This window comes from Microtus ochrogaster, linkage group LG1, assembly GCF_000317375.1.
Source record: "Microtus ochrogaster isolate Prairie Vole_2 linkage group LG1, MicOch1.0, whole genome shotgun sequence".
In the NCBI taxonomy this organism is placed as follows: domain Eukaryota; kingdom Metazoa; phylum Chordata; class Mammalia; order Rodentia; family Cricetidae; genus Microtus; species Microtus ochrogaster.
In genome coordinates this window covers 3988463-3996037 of record NC_022027.1, presented here as the reverse complement: position 1 = coordinate 3996037, position 7575 = coordinate 3988463, and positions in this window count along the sequence as shown.

The following is a 7575-nucleotide window of genomic DNA, read 5'->3' as shown; positions in this document are numbered from 1 at the left end:
AGCTTCTCCATCGCTGCCCCAGCTTCTCCATCACTGCCCCAGCTTCTCCATCACTGCAGCCTCTCCATCACTGCCCCAGCCTCTCCATCGCTCCTGCCTCAGCTTTCTGAGGTGTATCACCACATTCAGATTTTCTTTTAAAAGAGTCTTTTTCCCCCTTTTACTGTGTAGCACAGGTGACTTCCAGTTCGTCACCCTACTGCCTCGGTCTCCTAGTCCACGAAAGATTTTCTGTTTTGTGTTGTTCCTTTCTATGCTGTCCTTTTCTGTAAAAGATTCTCCAGGAGCCGGGTGGTGGTGGTGCACATCTTTAATCCCAGCACTCGGGAGGCAGAGTCAGGGGGATCTCTGTGAGTTCAAGACCAGCCTGGTCTACAGAGTGAGTTCCAGGACAGGCACCAAAACTACACAGAAAAGCCCTGTCTTAGAAAACAAAAACAAACAAACAAAAAAAGATTCTCCAGAACCTGAGGCGACAGAGGCACCTGCTGGCCAGACTAGTGCCTGCAGACAGACTCAGGGAGACAGCCTTCTGTGACCTGTGCTTGGACCCCAACCCCACAGGCTGCAGAGCCACAGTGTCTGTGCTAAAGGGAGCAAAGGCATGGCGGGGCCAGGCGAGGAGGGCAAGCTGGGCTGAGAGGACTCGCGTCTGGAGCCAACGTCAGGCTGCAGAAGCCATCTGTCTCCTGGAGGTCTCACACCAAGAATGAGGGACAGTCAGAGCATGGTAGCGCACCTGAGCATGGTGATGGGATGGAGCCCCAGCCCAGCCCCGAATGACTGCGAGAAAGCAGCCCGTGTAGCCAGATGTGCAAGAACAGCTGTGCAGGGTGTGGTCCAGCCTGGGTGCCCAGCAGAGAGGCAGAGACTGGGGTTTTGTGACACCAACACAGTGAGAAGAGACCATGTCCTTTATCTTTTCTCTCTCTCTCCTTGTTGCTTGGTTAGTGTTTTCATTTTTGTTTCGAGAGACGGTCTGTCTATGTCCTGGCTATCCTAAAAGTCTCTTTGTAGACCAGGCTGGCCTCAGACTCACAGAGATCCACCTGCATCAGCCTCCCAAGTGCTGGGAATAAAGATGCGCACCACCATGCCCAGTGGGCTGGAACTTATGGCACATCGACTGGCCAGTGTCTCTGCCTCCCCAGGGCTGGGACGACAAGCCAGGGCCACCACGTCCGTCTTTTTATGTGGGTGATGGGGGGGTACTTAAACTCAGGTCCTTGTGCTTGTGCCGCAAGCCCTTTACCTGCCAAGCCATCTCCCCGGCTCCACCTTGTTCGAATCCTCTGTCCATAGGAAGTCTGAGGGCAGGACCAGGAGGGTGGGGGGACCCCAGCCTGTCTTTGGCTCGGCCTTCAGAGGAAAGGTTTTGTGCCTGTAAATATGAGCTGATGAACACATTGTTAAATCAGCGACACGTCTCTGGCTGGGGGGAGGAAGGGTGTGTTCTGACCGCAGTTCGCCTCAGCCTTCAGGGCAGGGCAGCGGGAGCGTGAGGTGGCTGGTCACACTGAGTCCGTAGTCAGGAGGCAGAGAGATGGCCCAGGGCTGCAGCCTGGGGACAGGACTGCCACAGTCAGGGCGGGTCTTCTCACCTCAGTTAACCTAATGTAGCAAAATTTTCAGGGGAGTACCCTGTAGTCTGTCTCCATGGCGATTCTAGAACCTGTCCAGTTGACAGCCACTGTTAGCACATTCTCCATGATTTGTTAAAGTTTTTTGTCTGTTTGTTTGTTTGGTTGGTTGGTTTTTGGTTTTTCAAGACAGTTTCTCTGTGTAGCCCTGCTAGGCTGGCCCAGAACTCACAGGGATCCTCCTGCCTCTGCCTCCCGATGTAGGTGGAGGCCACTTGTTTGTTTTCCTGCTGTCCAGGCCCAAAATAATCACACAGAAACTATATTAATTACAGCACTGCTTGGCCAATAGCTTAGGCTTCTTATTAACTAAGTCTGACATCTTAAATTAGCCCATTCCTATTATTTTGTAAAACCACAACGAGGCTCTCAGTTTACCAGTATGGTTTCTGGGCGTCTGTCTCCTTCGGCAGCTACATGGCGTCTCCCTGACTCCGCCTGTTCTCTCTCTATGGCTCTGTTCAGATTTTTCCACCTGTCTTTACTCTGTTAAGCCATTGGCCAAAAGCAGCTTCTTTATTAACCAATGGCAGTAAAACATATTCACAGCACACAGAGGAGAAATTCCTGCATCATCCTGACAGCTGGGATTAAAGACGTGTGCCACCATGTAGATCTTTTTAAATTTATATATAGGTTGGAGAGGTGTGTCTCGGTGGTTAGAGCATCCAGCTGCCCTTCCAGAGGACCTGGGTTCAGTTCCCAGCATCCACGTTAGGCAGCTCACAGGCATCTGCATCCTTGTCTCCAGAGGATCCAGTCAGCACATGCACACGCGTGGTACACACGAACTCACACAGATACATGAGAAAACAGAATAAATAAGTCTTTTTGTTTTTGAGACAAGGTTTCTCTGTGTAGTCCTGGCTATTCTGGAACTCAGAGATTCACCTGCTTCTGCTTACCAAGTGCTGGGGTTAAAGGTGTACACTACCACCACCACCACCACCTAGCTATAAATGTCTTTTAAAAATCTGGAGTAAGCCGGGCGGTGGTGGCGCACGCCTTTAATCCCAGCACTTGGGAGGCAGAGGCAGGCGGATCTCTGGGAGTTCGAGGCCAGCCTGGTCTACAGAGCTAGTTCCGGGACAGGCACCAAAGCTACAGAGAAACCCTGTCTCGAAAAACCAAAAAAAAAAAAAAAAAAAAAAAAAAAAAAAAATCTGGAGTATTTTGAGCACTGATAGAGACTCAGGTGGAGAATTTTGTACCTGGTCCTGTATTGGTCCACCCACAGCAGGGGTGTGCGGCTTGAGATGCTCCTGGGCAGAGAGGCCCCTTGTACACCACTCCTGGCATCACGTGACCCGGGCTCCGTCCCCAGCACCACAGGAAGCAGGTGTGGCGGCACACACTGTCACCCCGGCACTGGGAGTCAGAGGCTAGAGCGAGGATTAGGAGTTCGAGGTCATCCTTGGCTCACAGAGGCCCACGGATGTCCTGGGTTACCTGAACCCCATCGCAAAGAAAAGATAGCTCTGAATATACACAAGACAAATGCATTTTGTGCTTAAACTTGATCCCATCCGTCTCCCTCCAGGGGGCATTCAACCTACATATTGATGCCAAGTTGTTCAACCATCTCCTCTGTCTCCTCTAGAGCCCTGGCAGCCTGTGGGTAATGACCCCTGGGGGAGAGTGTCAAACAACACTTTCACTGAGGTCTTCTCTCAGACATAACAGTAGCCACATTACAGCGGTGATGACGGAATTTTATGGTTGGGGGTCACCGCACATGAAGAACTGTATTAATGTGTAGTGGTATTAGGGAGGGCAAGAACCACTGCTCTAGAACCTTCCATCACCCCAAAATGTAGCCCACACCCAGCAGCAGTCACCTCACCCCCTTCCAATCTTCCGGCACCCTTGAGTCCCCTGTGGGGTCGCCTTGCTCTTTCTTATGGCTGAGTGCTCCCCTGTGGATGGTCCAAGCTGCGTCCACCCAGGGACACTAATGGCTTGCATGTTAGTTTGTAACACTCTGCTCAGGGCGTTGGGCATCCAGGCCCCGCTGTAGATAGTTGTGGGTCCCAGCAGTCACTTGGACTCACAGGACAAGTGTCCCGTGGACGACCTCCCCTAACCAGGCCTCACCGCTCCGCGGTCATTGAGTAGCTGTGTCCAGGAGCTTGTGGATACAAACACGCCGTGTTCAGAGCGGGTAACAAGTGTTAGGACAGTGCCTGGCTGCAGAGATCTGGGGGCATCTGCACCAAGTGGGCAAAAGGGCAAGAACCAAGGCCCTGGGATCACAGCGGGTACTACTGGAAGTGTTTGGGGGGGATGGGGCGTCTGGACCTTCCACCCGCGAGGACCAGGGCAGGGCCCAGCCTCTCCGCCAACTGCAGGTTAAGGCCAGTGCATCTGTTGCTCTGGCACTGGTCGGCACTGCTCAGCGGTGCCTGAGGCTGCTGGAGCCCGGAATGGGAGATTAGAAGACTCCCTGGAGGAAGAGGCTGTGCCCAGTTTTCTTTGGAGGTGGAAAGGCTGAAGGTGCTCAGGGCAGGGAAGGCCAACCTGAGCCTGACCGCTAGGTTAGGGCTTGGAGCAGGCTTAAAACCTGAGGTCTGAAGTTGTCAAATACTAGGAGCCCAGGAGACACAGGGTACCCCGAGATAGGGGGCAGCAGACCGGTGGATTGGGCAGGCGGAGGAGGGGTGACCGGCTGCTCTCCTTCTCACCTGCCCTGTGACCACCCCCTCCTGACCAAGGTCACCATCAACTCTTTCCTTTCATTTAGCTGCAGGAATGTTCTGGGCGCTGGGCTCCACGCCTGACCAGCTCCATCCCTCTCATTGCTGTCCTGCTGGGTACTGGAGCTGTCTAGGCTGTGGAGGAATAAGCGTGAGCAACCCCCTCATCTCCTATCCCTGCCAGATCTACCCTGTCCGCTGTGTGACCTTGGGCCTGTTGCATAACTTCTCTGGGCCTTGCAAAAACAAAACTGGAAGCCAAGGCTTGGGCTTGCTGTCACTGGATTCCCATTATCTCATCTGGAGCTGAGTTATCTCAGGAGCTCGGAGACGACGCCCTCTGTGGTCTGCAGCCACCCACCCACATCAGCAGAGGAGCCCAGATCCACCTCCCCCCCAAGTGCTTTAAAATGATCCCCAGAAAGGGCGACTCCTTGAGCTGCAGGGTGTCAACAGCTCTGGGACAGTGCCCGCCGTTCACAGAGGAGCCCACAGGTCACCTGTCCAGGGACACAGCCCTGCACAGAAGCTCAGCCCATCTCACAAGTGGGGCGCATAAGACCTTTGGGGATACGGCCTCTGTTCGGTCATTCCGCAGGGGCTTTTCTCAGTGACTTACTGCTTCCACACTCTATAGCCCAGGCTAGCCTTGGCTTCCCAAGTGCAGGGATGACGGGCATCAGCCATTATACCCAGCTCCATTTGCACGCACACACACACACACACACAACACACACACACACACACAATAAAATGAGTACATGTTTTTTTCTTCAAAACGGCTCTTCTGTGTAACTGTAGCTGAACTGGAACTCACTCTGTAGACTAGTTCTGTAGCACCCCCTACCTCCTGCATGCTTGGGGGGTGTCTGCCCTCTCTGCTTCAGCCCAGTCTCTTTTCATTCTGTATTTTGAGACCAGATGTTACCTAGTTTTCCGGCTGGCTTTGAGCTCACTGTCCTCCTGCCTCAGATTCTCTGTTGCCGAAATCACGGGCATGGCCCTTCGATATGACTTGGGTTTAATGATTTGCATATTCCCCCTTAACCTTCACTGCCTGGTCAGACCCTCCCCAGAGAGATGTGTGGGAACGCCAAAAACCAAAATGAGAGAAAAGGCAAGGGCCTTGCCACCCTCCAGTTGACACCCTTTCTCTCCGCTCCAGCCAAAGCAAGTGGAAGCCTCAGCACTGGGCCGGGGGTGGATGCTCAACGCAGGTCCCTCCTCCACACTCAGGGCCTCGCGTTGCCATGGGAACAGCGAGGTTGCCAGGGCGACCGCCTCCCGGGGGCCCGCCATCCATCACAGCAGTGGCGCCCGGGGGTGGGGAGGGTCACGGGAGGGGCTCAGCTGCGCGCCTGTAGTTGTGACCGTGCGATGACAATCTGGGGACCGCTGGGCCGGAGGGATGGAAGCTGTCTTCTTGGGACGACTGAGAACATTGTCTCTATGCCGACTGCCTATGTCCACCTGACTTCCTTGTCCGTGCTGGCCTGGGGACACTGAGCGCCTTGTCTCTACCAGCCCAGCAGCCACACTGCCCCTATGCCCAGCCTGGATGGCCACCGGATTCTTTGGTGGGGGAATAACACACTGGGTGTGTAACTCCCCGCGGCCCGTTTCTCCCGAGGATCTTGAATCTTTCCAATTTTATTTTTAAACAGAGCCTCTGGCTGGCTGGGAACTCACTCTGTAGGCTGCTGCTGCCTCTGGGTGCTGGGATTAGAGATGTGTGCCACCACTCCTGGAGCCCTGGGAGTCTTGGCCCTCTCCCCTGTGCCCTGTTCCTAGAATGGAGGAGGAAATGTGGGGTACCACAGGAGCAGCACCTTGGCCCCTCTGGGTGTTAATATTGGGCCTTGGAGAAAACTCGCCAGACTGGGAGACCAGGGGGTGCAAAGGTCTGGGTAGAAGAAGCATCTGAGTCTCAGTGGCTGGAATAGACGCATAGAATAGAGTCATGGAATAGAGTGAGGGGGAGGAGGAGGGGCGGGGAACCAGCAGGTCTATCCGTGAGCTAGGCTGCCTCAAGTGGAGTCTCAAGAGGGTGTGTGAGTGAAGGGGAGGGCTGGGCTCTGATCAGTGCTGTGAGAAACTCGGGTTGTTGGGAGGAGGCTCCCACCAAGCTGTGTGGAGCCTCACTGAGGACAAAGGGAAGAGAGGAAAGTCAGGCCCAATGCGTGACCCAGGTGAGGCAGGGGTTTCCAAGGCTGAGGCCAGTGTGGGCAATTTAGTGCGGCGGCAGTGTCTCACTACAGAAAGCAAGGGGCACACGCCTTTTATCCCAGCACCCAGAGGCAGAGGCAGGCGGGCCTCTGAACCACGAGTTCAAGGCCAGCTTGGTTTACACAACTAATTCCAGGACAGCCAGGGCTGTTAAACAGAGAAACCCTGTTTAAGAAAAAACAAATAAACAAACAAGCAAAACAAAACAAAAAAAACCACGAGCTGGGTGGTGACTGAGGAAATCAGAACTGGCTTCTGGCATCCACACCTATCTGTATCCACGTGTACAAATTCGTGTAACACACACACACCACCGTGGGCCACCGTGGAGCCCCTGCTTATCATGTCCAAGGTCCCATCCCTAGGCCTGTAAAAATAGATAAATCAGTGTGTGCTCACTCCACCAGGCCCCTGGGAGGCACTGAGAAGGGAAGGTGCTTCCTGCCAGGAAGAGAGCAGCTGGACAGGGTCACCTGCCAGGGCGTGGGAGCCAGGTCATTTCACAGGCCTCAAGTGAGGTCACGAAACTAAACCCGAAAGTGAGGGCTGCGGAGGCGCCGCTGGCTCCAGGTTGCCTGGGCGGATTTGGGTGAAGGCTCTCCACTGTGGGGCCTGCTGGACCGCCTCCCTGTTACGGTCCTGGACAGGCTCAGAGCTGGGTGTATCTTCTGCTCCTGAGTTGCTCAAGTGGGAAATTGAAGCCCAGAGAGGTACAGGGAAGCCTGAGTCCAGGCCAAGGGTGTTGAGCATGGCTGTAATTTCAGTCTGTGGAGATAAGGCATCAGGAAAGTGGGGGTGGGGGGCTGGGGGATGTGCCTGAGGCTAGCCCCTGCCACCAGCTGTCTCAGGAATAAGGGGAGACAAAGCCTTGGTTTTGCCGATGCTTTGCCCTGTGTTCTGGGGAGACGCACGCTGTCTCTGGAATCTTGGGCTGTCATTTAGTTTGCAGGGGTGGGAGGTGGAGGGGAAGCTAGGGCACCCTTGATCCCCCCTGTGTGTTTACAGGGGTGGGAGGT